Source organism: Solanum tuberosum, unplaced genomic scaffold, assembly GCF_000226075.1.
Source record: "Solanum tuberosum cultivar DM 1-3 516 R44 unplaced genomic scaffold, SolTub_3.0 scf00037, whole genome shotgun sequence".
NCBI lineage: Eukaryota > Viridiplantae > Streptophyta > Magnoliopsida > Solanales > Solanaceae > Solanum > Solanum tuberosum.
Genome location: NW_006238961.1, coordinates 1,141,611 through 1,156,633, shown reverse-complemented (window position 1 = coordinate 1,156,633; position 15,023 = coordinate 1,141,611). Strand labels below are relative to the sequence as shown.

At 32.2% G+C, this 15,023-nt stretch overlaps 1 long non-coding RNA gene across 1 annotated transcript; it reads right to left on the bottom strand.

Moving 5' to 3' along the window:
* Nucleotides 1–2,766: 2,766 nt before the first annotated feature.
* Nucleotides 2,767–13,914, bottom strand: LOC107059725 (uncharacterized). Its single transcript, XR_001472845.1, has 3 exons — nucleotides 13,780–13,914; nucleotides 4,624–4,843; nucleotides 2,767–3,416 (listed from the first exon to the last, which is right to left on the bottom strand). It is a non-coding gene; the product is annotated as an uncharacterized lncRNA (long non-coding RNA).
* Nucleotides 13,915–15,023: the final 1,109 nt, after the last annotated feature.

Below are 15,023 nucleotides of genomic sequence, written 5' to 3'. Positions count from 1 at the left end.
TAATTCGTTTAGTAAGTATATTTTTTTTTCAAGTTTATTTTTTTGGTGTTTTAGGTCTTGAAGTTACAATGCATAAACCCTAATTTGTTAGAAGTTATATTTTTTCAAGACTTGAACCCTAATTTTATTAGTGCGTATATTTTCTTCAAGTTCATTGTATTGATGTTTTAGGTCTTACAGTTAAAAAAGATCTAAACCATAAATTTTTAGAAGTTACATTTTTTCAAGACCTACACTCTATTTTTATTAGTACGTACTTTTTGAAGTTCATTTTAATTTTTTTCGGTGTTTTTGGTCTTGAAATCGTTACAATACCTAAATCCTAATTTATAAAAAGTTATAATGTTCTAAACCTAATCACTAATTCTATTAGTACGTACATTTTTCAAGACCTAATCCCGAATTTTATCAGTACGTATATTTTTTAATATTTAATTGTTGAAGAGTTTCACATTGGATGAAATAGGGATAAGTGGTTTCCTTATATGGCCTTCGAATATCTACTTCTTATGAGCTTACTTTTAAGATTGAGTTAGGCTCAAAATCCATTTATTACCATAATGTCAGTACTGGATCATTTTAGGAACAATGTGTAATTTTGTGATCATGAGAAGAAATATATGCTCCATGTGTTAATTTTTGCATGCTCCATGTGTTAAATCCTTATCGATTTTAAGTTCTATATATTGAAGATATGTCGAAGGTAGAAATATGTATACAATCAGATTACTTGTAAGATAATTACAAGTGATCTATGTAATACTGTTTTGAATTTGGTCAAAATATGATTAGTATATTATCATCAGTATGTATGACTTGATTAAATACTTATCGAGGAAAGTAAAAGAAAAATAAAATAAAAAGATTGGATATATAACTGGTATATGGGATCATATTTTAATCTAATATCTTCATTATTTTCATCTATAAAGTGTAATATATTTCATCTTAGTATAATTATTTACTACAGTAGTAATTAGGGGTATTCATGGTTCAATTTGAATTGGTTATTGGTGAAAATCAAACCAATTTAGTTGGTTTTTAAATTTCTAAAACGAAACCAAATCAAACGAAAAAAATAACTATCGATTTGGTTATTGTCGATCTAGTTCGGGATTTTAGGTTCTTTCACTTTGAAAGTAATAATTTTTTTAGGATATAGATATCTCGATAAACACACACCTAATACATGAACAATCCAGAAGAAAGTTACTACCGATTCAATCAAACAGTTAAGCAACACTAGAGTTATTATTACACGAACAAAGTGATTCAATTAAGAGACAATGTTATTATCTTATGTGAGGTAGGGTGGATAAAGACTAAAGTAATGAATTTCGATGGGCTTGGACTTAGGGTTGTAATAGTTGGACTAAAATATAAGTATTTGGCTAGACGAAAGGAGTAAATTTAATAGAGAAAATAACGCGAATAAGCAAACATATACTAGTTCAATAGTTAACATAGCTACAGTTTGAATTAATTATCATTCATCACTAACTTATAGGCATAATTACGTAGCCACATCTGAGTTGTAATACATGTAGTTTTCATAATTTTTATAATATAATCGTCTAACTTTTATATAATATAATTTGTATAACTTTTTAAAGTTCAGATGTTTGTGGTCGTATAAATTCTAACAATTTTTTGAATTTTATCATGTTTGTATATTTCTGAAATTTGTACTACTCCAAAAACAGATCCAATTTTAGATCTACAGGTGTATCTATATTTGTATAAATATGTAATTATATATAGTTATTCTAATTGTATATTTTTATAATTTACTTATACAAAATATACAATTACAAAAGTGTACCAACATAATTATTATTATACAAAATATATTAGTACAAATTAGTTGTTGCTACTCCGTTTATATAACCACAGACGTAAATAGCTCATTTATACAAACGCTTATTCCACAAAAACTACAATTATCAATCAAAAATAATTTATACAAAAATAAATACAAATCAATTGATACTAACCAGTTTATACAAATACGGATGAAAATAACTCAATTATATAACAAAACGCAAATTTTATAGACTAGATTATTCATAACAAATGAAATTATAGCTACGATACGTAATTATGCAAACTGTACATAAGGAGACTATTAAGTTTCCTATAGTAGCTATTTGTGAAAATTTCACAATAATAAATAACATATTTAATAATAAAGTTAAAGACTTAAGTTAACTAACATTAAATAAAATATAATATTTTATTTATAAATAATATATAAATTTTTTTTATAAATTTTATATATATAATTTCCCGATCCGATTTTGTTATTTTTGCGGTTTTTTCAGTAAAATCAAAACTAAACTAAATAGTATCGATTTTCAAAATTTAAAATCATACCTAACAAAATCAAACTATATAACAATTTTTTAATCAGATTGGATTGGATTGCAATTCGAATTGATTTTTCACCATAACCATGGTGGTGGTGGTGGTAGTAATAATAATAATATATTCAGTGCAATTATATAAATAGATCAAGAGAGGATAGAAATACACAAATCCTATTGTTATTTTTGTAGGATAGAGAAATTTTTTCTGATAAACTCGTGACTAAAAAAAATAAGATAGAAAAACATGATATAAAGCAAATGGAGCGGCATATCGTACTAAACGTCTAAAAACAAAGAAATGAAAAAAATAGAGAAACACAACATACAAACACAACATACTTTAAGTTATTTCAATCAACCATAGGTTTTCTTATTTATTCTTTTAAGTTTTTAATCGCTCTTTTATTACTAACATAGATAAACAAAAAGAAGAAGAAGCCCCTATCTCTCCTTATAAAACCTTTTTATGTGCTAAAACCCCTGTTCTAAAATCCTAACCCCAAATTTCGACTTGCTTTTCCTTCTAAAACCCCCATTCTGTTATAAAACCCCAACCCCAAATATCAACTTTCTTATTTTATTAGTTATTTAAAGTTACTTATAAAAATTGTTTAAAATATTTTATGGTGTGAGAGACACACATATACAATACTTGTGTGAGGTCTCTCATTCTTCGCCAAGTAGATTTTAGGTCTCACTAGTAAAAATTTTTTAGCTAAAGGTTATATAACGACCCAATCAGATCCTCAATTGTTCTATAGTGGTCCAATCAAACCCCCAATTCCGCTATAGAGCCCAATCCTAATAATTATTTATTACTATAGTAGAAACTGAGAGAGCTTCGGTCGTCGTTGAAACTGACGGCACCGATTTCTTCCGTCGTCTAGGGTATTGCTCCTCATCACTCTTTGATGGCGTCTCCTTCTCCTCATCTTAGAAGAATTGAAGTTGGTTCAAGTCCAACCTTCAAGGGTCTTGCTCCTCTTCAGTCTCCGGTGGTGTCTCCTCCTCCTCATCTCAGAAGAATTGAAGTTGGTTCAAGCCCTGCAACTGCGGCCAGTGAGGTTAATGAAAAATGGTGGAAAAGGATGAAACATATGGCTCGTTTAGTGGGCACTGCTCTTGTTAATGCTATAGTTGCCGATGATATCAAATGTTTGACTAAAGTGATTTTTTCTTCATTGATACCGGTAGAGTATATATATACTTTGAAGGTATCAAGTATAAATTTAGCTAAAATTGATACAATTAGGGTATATTTATACTTGATACCACTAGGGTATATATATAACCTAATGGTATCAAGGGGTGGATGTTCGGTTCTTCGGTTCGGTTTTATCAAACTTCGATTCGATTCTTCGATTTTAGGTTTTAGAAAAGTGTGTACCGTATACCAAACCAAACTATTTTGGTTCGTTTTGAATCTTTCTACTTCGGTTCGGTTTAGTTCGGTGTTTTGAAATCGGTTCTTCAGTGTGAATGAAAAATAAAATGAGGACAAAATCAAAATATAAGATACTTAAAAATTTAAAAGTATGTTAAGAAATATTGTGTCTCACCATGGAACACTTATTGTGCTAACTTAAAAGATTATATTTATTTTTGTCAAGAACATTGTGCATCCAACTAATTCTCGAGAAAAACAAGGACGAAGACGGATTCTTTTACATTACGTAGATTGATAAAAAATATGTTTTGGTTCCTCTTGGAAATTAATATTTGAATTGTACATTTCTTGCTACTTTGATTTGTTCATATATGATTTTATTGTTAGTTGACTCTTTATTTTTAGTTAAGAAAATTCTCATATATATATATATATATATATAAAAGTTCAGTTCGGTGCACCGAAGTTCTGAGACCCTAACACCGAATCGAAGAACCAAACTTTTGAAAAAATAACACCAACACCAAACCGAAACTGAAGAACCGAATCAGTTCAGTTCGGTTTTTCGGTATTTATGCCCACCCCTAGTATCAAGGAGTAATTGAGTAGTATTTTCACTGAATCGCTCTTTGATACCACCAGAGTGTATATATACTTTGATGGTATCAAGGAGTAACTTAGTAGTGTTTTCACTGAAGTGACTTTTTCTTTCTAGATACCACCAGAGTGTGTGTATATATATATATACACTCCGATGATATCAAAGATCAAATGGTTATTAAACCTAAAAAGATGAATTTATTTATAGGTTGGAAAACGCAGCAAAATTCTGGTCTACAGGTCCGCGAAGCGAAGTCAAGGAAGACTCACCTATTTTGCATTTTATCCCGATCCACGATAGCTCCGCGACAGGGAGCCTTTTCGGAGGCCTTTGGTTCCAATTTATTTTCGTGGCCATATTTTTCTTCTCAAATTATTCGTGACACGGAGAGAAAGTGGAGTTGAGTTCCTTCTTCAGCTCTCCTTGTGACATGCACACTTGTTCTGACTTCATCCTCAATTTGGTTATCCAATGCACATGCTTTCCAACCTACAACACTAAACAATTTGGTTAGCCAAAATAACATAAACAAGACTTAATAACTACAAACACAACGAAACTTATTCTCAAATTTAGTTAAAACATGGGTTCACTTGGCTTTTAAACATACAAATATGCCCAAGATCTTACAATAGCTAATTCACAAAGTATAACTTAACAAATTTTGGAAAAGAGTTGAGTCCAAAAGTCCACAAAAAGAACACTCCCCTTCAATTAATAAGAACTCTATTTTATAACTAACTTTTATGCACTCTATATTTTCTTGTATAAAAAACAATGGAAAACCACCACTACTTATAGGTGAGGAAGTCTTCCTTACAATGAATAAAGATAATGGAGAAGTAAATCGAGAAGATAAATAGCCTAAAGATTACATAAGTTAAAAGGTATAATGGAAGAATAAAGAGTGAAGTAATGTGGACAACCAAATGCCACTAACGTTAAAATGCAATTGCTGCACAACTCAACGGAAAACACTACTGTACAATTGAATGTTCAAAGTAATGCACAAAAAATGAGATACAAACACTAACTGCCAAGGAATGATGCACTAATCTGATCCCTGTCATCCCTAAAAAACATTTTATAATATTAAAATTCTATAAGAAAAACAATAATTTCGTACTCATGTTAATATTAAATAAGAGTTTATCAACTGAAGGAAGACTACTATGCATAATGAACGCGTGCTCTGCTGTGACACCCTGAAAATTTCTTATAAGCTAAGACTCGAATCATTTTGTAAAACCTTGCAACTCTACTCTTAAAAGCTGAATCGTTCATCATAAGAATATGAGCTTGAACTAGGTGATGTACTACTTGTTCATATGTAGTAAGGTCCATTGCCAAGTTTGTCAAGGGTATCGAGAGTTATCTAGGGTCATAAGGAACCTCAAACACCAAGCCAAGTTCAAAGCATTTCTATCGGCTATGTTCTCGCATGAGTTCATATAAAGGTCAACTTCAAACTGTCAACATATAAAGAGTGAGGTGGCCCATGATAAGTTTTATTAGTCCTTTTTCCAACGCCATCAAGTTTGCATCAATCAGACTTTGGAGGTTATTTTATTGGACTATGTGCAGGCAATGGCGTAGCCACATGGTGGTTAGGGTGTCCACTTCACCGGAAAAAAATATCTTATATACAAGTAAAATGATACACGAAATGATTAAATAACATATTTTGGACACCCTTTAACACAACAAGTTGTAGCCCACTAGTTTCACCTCCTTGGAATGAGGACGTGCTTGGTGTGTTTGAACCCACTAGTTCTACTTTTTGAAAAGTGCTTTTACTGTGTTATTTTTGGACACCCTTTGTGAAATTCTTGGCTCTGCCACTATGTGCGGGCTAAGAAATTCGGCGAGGACACCATCCCATTTGGCAACTCACTGAATGATTTGATGAATCGCCAAATTAGCTCGCTGAAATAGCCTTAAAACATCGAGTCTCTAGATATTTTGGCGATCTAAAGGCCCATTTGGCTAATCGCCAAATATTTCAATGGGGGACCTCGAGATCACCAATTTGGCAGACGAGATCCATTAAAATGTCATTCTCTTTGATTTATATGGTCTTCTTATGTTTCCAGAAGGGTATTCTTGACCTTTTACCCTGAAATAACTTTTCTAAGTCCATATTGTAACCTAATATCATTATACGTATAGAAATTCTCAACATCCCTAATTCTCCTTCTTCTAAAGATCAAGAACTCCAAGAAAGGGATTTCTCCAATTTTCCAAGATCTAAAGGCTCCAAGTTCAAGATTCTCTTCAAGATACCTAAGGTTTTCAATTCAAGATTCTTCTACACACTTCATCTGTCAAGATTTTTCTTCAAGAATCGTCATTAAGGTATGTAAGACTACTCATAGTGATGGACTATGTTTTTCCTCACACCCTACATCTAAATCCATTCAGTAAAATATTATGTTTAGGGTTCTACACATAGTCTCTTGAAATCGAAATTCGGTTTGTGTTTTCTTTTCTTGAGTTCCGATTTCTTAATCATTTAGATTTCGATTCTCTTATGAATATTGATTCTTAAACAGTTGTTCATAATTTCATTATTACATGAGCCCTATTTATTGAAGTCATATTTTTAAAAGGTTCCTATATGAGTTTTTCTTATACATTAATTTCGGACTTGGAAAGAGAGTCCATGAGCATTTAAATGCATGATTTGAAATGGGATTTTAAAACGACATAAATGGTTTCATATATTCTATTTGGAAATTGAGAAAAAATAGCATAATTGATTTTTTGAAAATCATTTCAGTAAAGGAAAGTGAAATAAAGGCCAGTTCCTAAACAAGGCTATTGAGCATAATTAATATTGATTATTCTGGGATAGTATCTAGCACCGAATTGAGTAAGAGTTCATTTTAACTAAAAGCCTCATAAACTACGTAGTCAACGTATAAGATAGGATCGTATCGAATTTCGGGTGACTCCTCACTTCCTCTCTGTAAGACATATTGGATGGATCCATAGATTATAGTTGTTATCCTATACCCGGCAAGGTATATGATGACTTTGGCAATGTGGGCAGGACGTTGTATCATTACTAGGCTCATAGTTATAATATTTTGTTAGAGGAACTCCCCAAAAAAGTATATTATATTATTTTAATGTTGTTTCTATTGCATGTCTTATATTGTAAAACTTAAATGATTTTACCTCATGTTCAAGCTACACTTTCAATCAGGTTACTTTCAATCTCTTTCAGTTCAGTTATTTGTTTTATTCAGCCCTATTACACACCATACATTTAATGTGCTGATGTCATTCGACTTGCATCATTTCATGATACAGATTCAGGTATTTAGGATCATCAACAAGCATTGCGTTGAGATTACCACATCCTCTCATCAGATTTTTGTGAGACCTCCTTGCTTTTGTAGGACTCCAGCTTATTATTTAGTTTTAGTAGTACTTTGAGGTGTCGTGCATGTTTTCCCATCACCTATCTTTAGATAGTAGAGGCTTCATCGATAGGAAGTAAGATAGTTACAATACTTACTCAGATGTTTTTGCTAAACGTTTACTATTTATATTAAGTATTTTCAGATAATGGTTTTATGTTCTTTAAATGTTTTGAAATTCTCATCTATTAAAGCTTCTGCATATTCTATAAAGCCATATGTACCATAGTTAATAAGGCCAAAGGTTCGATTGGGACTAGCAATCGTTACGAGTGTCGGCCATATCCAGGGTGTAGGCTCAGCGGAAAAAATATACATTGAACCTTCACTTAGTAAAACAATAATTTTTACTCCTAAGTCATAATGGTGTCAGACTTAAACTATGACTGTTTAAGGAAAATAAAATATGACTAGTTACACATAATAATCAAGGTGTTGGCATGAGCTTTAAAAATCAGCACATTACGGCCTTGTGCTATCGTGATTTTATGAGTGCTTTTGAGAATTAGCCAAATTCTTATAGGAAACAACCTACTTCCTTACTCAGATAGATGAAATCTTTCGAGAGTGCTCCTGTAAGTTTAAAACTCCACCCATATGGGCTATATATTTTTCATTAAGAGTTTTTAAACTCAACCTCCCTAATTTACTACAAAAAAACAATGCACTCACATCATAGAGGGGAATAGAAATAGTGCATTTTTCACAACAAGTCAGCATATGATTCGTTTAATTTTCTCATTGTACCTGGTTATAGGAACTCTAGTCCCTAGGTTGGGTTTCCTCATATATGACTCAATGATATATAGACTTCAATCTCATCCCCCTCGATATGCTCTAGACCTTTTCTCCTATTAAAGCCTTAGTAAGATGATCTGCAAGATTTTCCCAAGATTTGACATGATAAACATTAATGGTATCACTTGCCAAATATGATCTCACATTACTATGTTTCCTCCTTATAGGTTTGGATATATTGTTGTAATAACGATTTTGAACTCTACTAATTGCAGCAGTGTTATAACAATAAGTTAAAATACGAGGAATTAATTTTCAAAAGAAGGTATTTGAAATAATTAATAAATCTCTCAACCAATTTGCTTCCTCACTAGCTCAAGCTAAAATAATTACTTCAGCCTCTATAGTAGAGTTAACAATTATTGCTTTCTTTTTTGATTTCCAACAAATAGCACCACCACCCAAAGTAAAAATGTAACTAGTGGTAGAAGAGGAATCACGTGATAAAGTTTTCAATATGCTTCAGAAAGCCTTCAAGTACAACATTATCTTTTTATAGAACAAATTACAAGTTTTTGTCTCAATTAAATATTTCACAACTCTTGTTATAGCATGTCAATGTTCATTATCTAGCTTTCTTGTGAACTTGCTAAGTACTCCTACTGTATATACAATATTATGCCTAATACAATAAATCACATATTTCAAACTTTAAATTAAGCAAGCATATTCCTTTTGATTTATCACATCATTTTTACTTTGAACAAAAAATAAATGAACACTAGAATAAAAAGAAGTTACAACATGCTTGCAATCAAGAAAGTTATATTTTTTTCAAAATTTCTCAACATAATATGATTGGTCAAAGAAAGTTTCATCACATGTTCTTGTAAGTTTACACATTTTGCTTTCTTGGTCTACTTTAACAAGTTAAATCACTCGGTTGATCCATATAAATTTTCTCATTTGGGCCTCTATTTTAAAAAAAATAATAGTTTTTACATCCATTTGATGAATATGCAAATAAAAAATTGCATCCATAAAAATTAGAAATTTAATGGATGTAATTCTAATTATCAAAGAAAAAGTATCAAAAAATTAAAGGCCTTGTAGTTCCTTAAAACATTTAGCAACTAGTCTAGCCTTATATTTATCAATAGAACCATTCTATTTCAAAAAAAAATCGTAAGACCCATTTGCAATCAATTATTTTACAACCCGGTTGTAAACCAACTAATTTCCATGTTTTATTAGAAATTAGTGATTTCATTTCCTCATTTACAACCTCTTTTCAAAAAAATAAATAAATAGAATCATGTAAAGATAAAACTTCTTGTAAAATAGGAGGTTCATCTCTAACATTAAAAACATAAAAATCAGGACAAAAATATTTTTCTACTCTACCTCTTTTACTTCTTCTTAACTCAAAATCATCAATATTTTATGTCACAAAGTAGACGTAGAACAAGGTAGTGACAAAATATTTTGTTCAATCCTCTGACCTCCAACTATTTTTAGAATCAAAAGGGAATTTGTTTTTATGAAAAATAGTCTCACCACATTCTATTATAATATTATCTTCAAGATTAAAAAAATCTATAGACTCTACTATTTGAAGCATAACAAGAAAAACACAAGTAGTAACTTTCCAAACTCTTAAATATCTCAAACTTGGCTTGTGACCTTTTCGCTACACCATTTCATATAGGAGAATAAGGATTAAACTCATTTGACTCATATTCACGGCCTCTATCGTGACTTCTAGTTCTCTTTATTTTTCTTTCAAATTGATTTTTAACCTCATGGATAAGTTTTAAAATTTTCAAAAGCATTACTTTTATTTTTCATCAAGTAAACATATGTTAATTATCTCAAAAAAAAAAAGTAAACATATGTTAACTTAGAAAAATCATCAATGAAAGTGATGAGTATCTATTTCCTCCACGAATTAAAATTTCTCCAAGTTCACAAATATCGGTGTGAACTTATGATTCTAATAAATCAGCTTTTCTTTCAACTTGAAAATGTAGTCTCTTAGTGATCTTGGCTTTACTACAAGCTTCACACTTTTCAAAATTCTTTCTAATCATTGGGATTAATCTTAAACTAATCATGATTCCAAAATAATGATCATTAATATGACACAAATGAGCATACCAAAAATTAGTAGAAGAGAGTATGTAAATAAAAGTAAAAACTTTATTCATTTCAACATTCAACTTGAACATCTTATCACTAGCATACCCCTTTTCCACAAAATAGCCTTTTTACAATTATATATTGATAGTTAAATAATTTGTTTGAAACCTTTTTTATTAAGAAGAAAATTAGACATCAATTTTTTTTTTCTTATGGAAGGAGTATAAAGTACATCTTTCAAAGTCAATACCCTTTCATAGGTAAAACACAATTCGACATCTTCTGTTTCAAGCACTTGAATAGTATGAGAATCACCAAGCATGATGATTTTGGGTTCCTCGAAAGGAGAATATTTTTTAAATCAATCTCTGACGTCATGACAGACATGACAGTTTTCACCAGAATCAACTTATCGTAGACAATGCACGGTCCCTTGTCTTGAACTTGTTGATTTTGTTCTTGGTTATTTGTACCATTATTTTTCTTTTTAAGAGATCGGCGATTGTTTTTCTTGAAATTTTTCTTCTTAGGCTTTATAGAAGTATTTTTGTGAGATTTAGGAGTAGAGTTATTTGAACTTATTAAATTTACCTCATTGTAATATTACTCTCTTCTAATTGTAAAAGTGTATCTTGGCCCCTTGCCTCCTCTTCCATGAAGATTCACATTATCAATTACTCATGAGAGGTTTTCTTTTGTTTGTGGCGCATAGGTTTTTGAAATTCCTTCCAAGAAGGTGGACGTTTATCTATTATGCCACAAACAATAAGGTTATCTCCAATTTTGATCTCCTCGGACCGGAGCTCTTCAACAATCATCATAAAGTCTTGAGCTTGGTCAACCATTGATTTGTTGTCCACTATTTGAAAATGAAAAAATCTACTAGCTACATATTTTTTCGCTCCAGCTTCTTCAGTATCATACTTACTATGCAATATTCTCCAAATTTTCTTTGCATTAGAGTAAGTTCAATTATAATAATCATAAAAGTTATCAAATATAATAGACAAGTAAGAATGTAATACCGACACTTGTAGGAATCACCATCGTACTTTTCCACTTCTCTAGATGAGAAATAAGTTCATCATCATTCATAGAGGTGTTGTCAACTTTACTAGGATTCTTCTTAGTTAGCACATAAGAAACATTGAGTAGATATAAGTAGAAAAGTATTTTACTCCTCCATCTCTTGAAATGTTTACCATTAAATTGGTCCAACTGTAGTATTCTTCACTTTTCCTCTATAAAACACAACAACCGATTTACAAAGTATAACTCAACAAACTCTGAACAAGAGTTGAGTCCAAAGCTCCACAAAAAGACCATTTCCCTTCAACTAATAAGAACTATCTTCTATTTTGAATATTTATTTTTTTACTGAGTAGGTTCTCTTCCATTTTGAATCCAGGAAACTTGTTTACTTTGTTGCATTCAGTCCAAACAGTGAATACTTGGTAAGTGGGTCATTGGATAAATGCATGAATATATGATCAGTGAAGGAGGCCAAGATTGTAAAACTTATAATGGTGATGCCAATATTTCAAAGTGTATTGGAACAAGGAAGGCAACAATGTGGCACCTTCTTTTGCAAACAACAAGGTTTGTGTGTTTGATATTTGATTGTAGAGGTTGAGAAATAGCTTTAAAAGTACTTGGCAACACAGAGGAGGCAGGAATTTCACAATTCAAGAAACTCTCTCGTGCAGAAATGCAGATTGTAGATAAGCTTTTTTGATTTGTCACTCGGTGTCCGGTTTACCCATATTGGGGCTACTAAATCATTAGGGTACCACAACCCTAAGTTTAAATCAAAGTCATAATGATATAGTCGGCCCCAACGTGGGTAAACTGAACATCGAGTGACAAATTAAAAAAAACTTATCTACAATATGCGTTTCTGCAAGGCAGAGTTTCTGGAATTGTGAAATCCGTGCCTTAGTGTTCCTAAGTCCTTTTAAAGTTATTCCTCAACCTCCACAATCGAATATCAAACACACAAACCTTGTTGTTTGCAAAAGAAGGTGCCACATTGTTGCCTTCCTTGTTCCAATACACTTTGAAATATTGGCATCACCATTATAAGTTTTACAATCTTGGCCTCCTTCACTGATCATATATTCATGCATTTATCCAATGACCCACTTACCAAGTATTCACTGTTTGGACTGAATGCAACAAAGTAAACAAGTTTCCTGGATTCAAAATGGAAGAGATTGTTCCCTTCCTTTCTCCAACACACTTCAAAAATACCGCCATCACCATTGTAAGTTTTTATAATCTTGGCCTCCTTCATTAACCATATATTCATACATTTATCCAATGACCTACTTGCTAAGTATTCATCATTCAGACTAAATATAACAGAGTAAAGAGGTTTCCTAGATTCAATATGGAAGAGAACCTAATCGGTAAAAAAACAAAAAAATTCAACAAGAAGGATACGAAGATTTGATGATCTGATAGAAAGATACCCAGTTACCTCATTCTCAGTCCACTCTCTCCCCTCCCCATACGTCCCCACCCAAATAAATGGAATAGGTATATAGGTATTGATAGTAGTGTTTTGGACGGCGAAAGGCGACAAGGCTCGACGAGGCACCCGTCCTTTGAATACATAGATATCCAAAATATTTGAATATATAGATATTCAAAATTTCAAATAGCAATAACATATTAGCAAACATTAAGTCAAAACTAACCGTATAATTACTATAAAACTAAATTGAGTTGGGAAGAAATAAATATCGAAGGACTAGAATATTTTCTTAAAGAAAACAATAGCCATATTGCAATAGTCTGCAGAAATTAAATAACAGAGCAAAAAAAAAACAAAGACTGTGCACACTGCTGACTGCACATTAAAGAAGAAGAAAACAATTGCTAAAAATGTAGCTGCTAAAGGTCACGAAGCAGAGGAGACAGAAGAACTGAAGAAGAAGGGAGAAAACGTACCTGCTGGAGGTCACGAAGCTGGAGAAGAGAGTCACTACTACGAACTCGAGGGAAAAAAAGGGAAAGCAGAGCTGGGTTTGTCCAAAACTCCAAATAAATCGTAATGCTACCTTTTAATTATTAATTCAGGCCATTTAAAAAAAAATAAAGGTGACGCCTTTATTGGCTCACCTCACCTCCCACTTGCCTTTGCTCGCCATTTTGAGGTCGCCTCACCTTGCCAGTAATGGGCGTAAAGGCTGCGCCTCACCTCGCCATTCGCCAAAGGCGATCGCCTTTGAGAAAATTGATTGATAGTTCAACTGAGTACAAGTAAACAAACCACATATAAGACGATAGCCTTTGAGAATACTGATTTATTAAGAATGCCCACTACAAAAAATAGTTGATTTTGCGGAGGTTTAATGGGGGAGGTTACTAGAACTTCCTCAAAGTTATATCAAATTCCGGAGTTTTTCTGGACGCCGCTATTTTTTAATTATACTTGCGGGGGATCTTATCCAAATTATCCTTGAAAAAAAGAGTGTTACTTCCCAAATCCCAATTTTCCCTTTAATTAACTTTTTAGTCATTCCCCTCAATTTTTTCCCCAAACCCCTTTCCCATTCTCTCACGGTGCAGGAATCGAAGTGTGTGGTATCAATCGCCTTCGCCGGAGCTATCGCCATCAAATTCATTGTCTTCGCTTCCACTACAAACTTCTCTATCACCACCTTTAACATCGTCGTCTACACCATCATGTACCGTAAAAATCCATTTCCCTCATTGATTTTCAACGTCTGTTTCGATGCCACAAATTTTTCGTTGATTGTGATCGAACTCACTCTGATGAACGTTGGACGGGTAATCAATAATTTTGAAGCATCAATTTCCGGAAAGAGGTAGTAAAGCTCAGCTGTGTTGAAAAATGAACTCGTTTGAAAAAAAATGTTTTTTTATAGAAAAACAATGAAGTTTTGGCTCGATTGTTGAAGTGGAGATGGAGAAGAGGTCAAAATTAGAGGATTTTGATTTCTTCAAGTTGTGATTTACTGGATTAAGGTACGATTATGATTTCTCACTGGTCATCTTCCGCCTCATTCTTTGATTTTGCTTTCAAATTGTGACTGACACTTTCTTTCATTTTATTAGACATAATGAGTTTACATCCATTACATGTTACCATTCAAACTATGAAGAAGACTCCCTCGTTCAACATGCCATACCTTCACAGTAGAGTTAAATGAACCACTACACAGACAAACAATAAAACAAAACCAGTAAGCTCATAGAACTAAAAGGTTAGGTGCAATAATTAGATCCCTTTTTGGGCTCATCGCACACCAAGAATCCATTTGATGGATGGTTAAAGTGAAATTGTATCTCTCTGGAATATTTTTACTCGAAAGGGATTACAGGCCAGATTGCTGTCATTC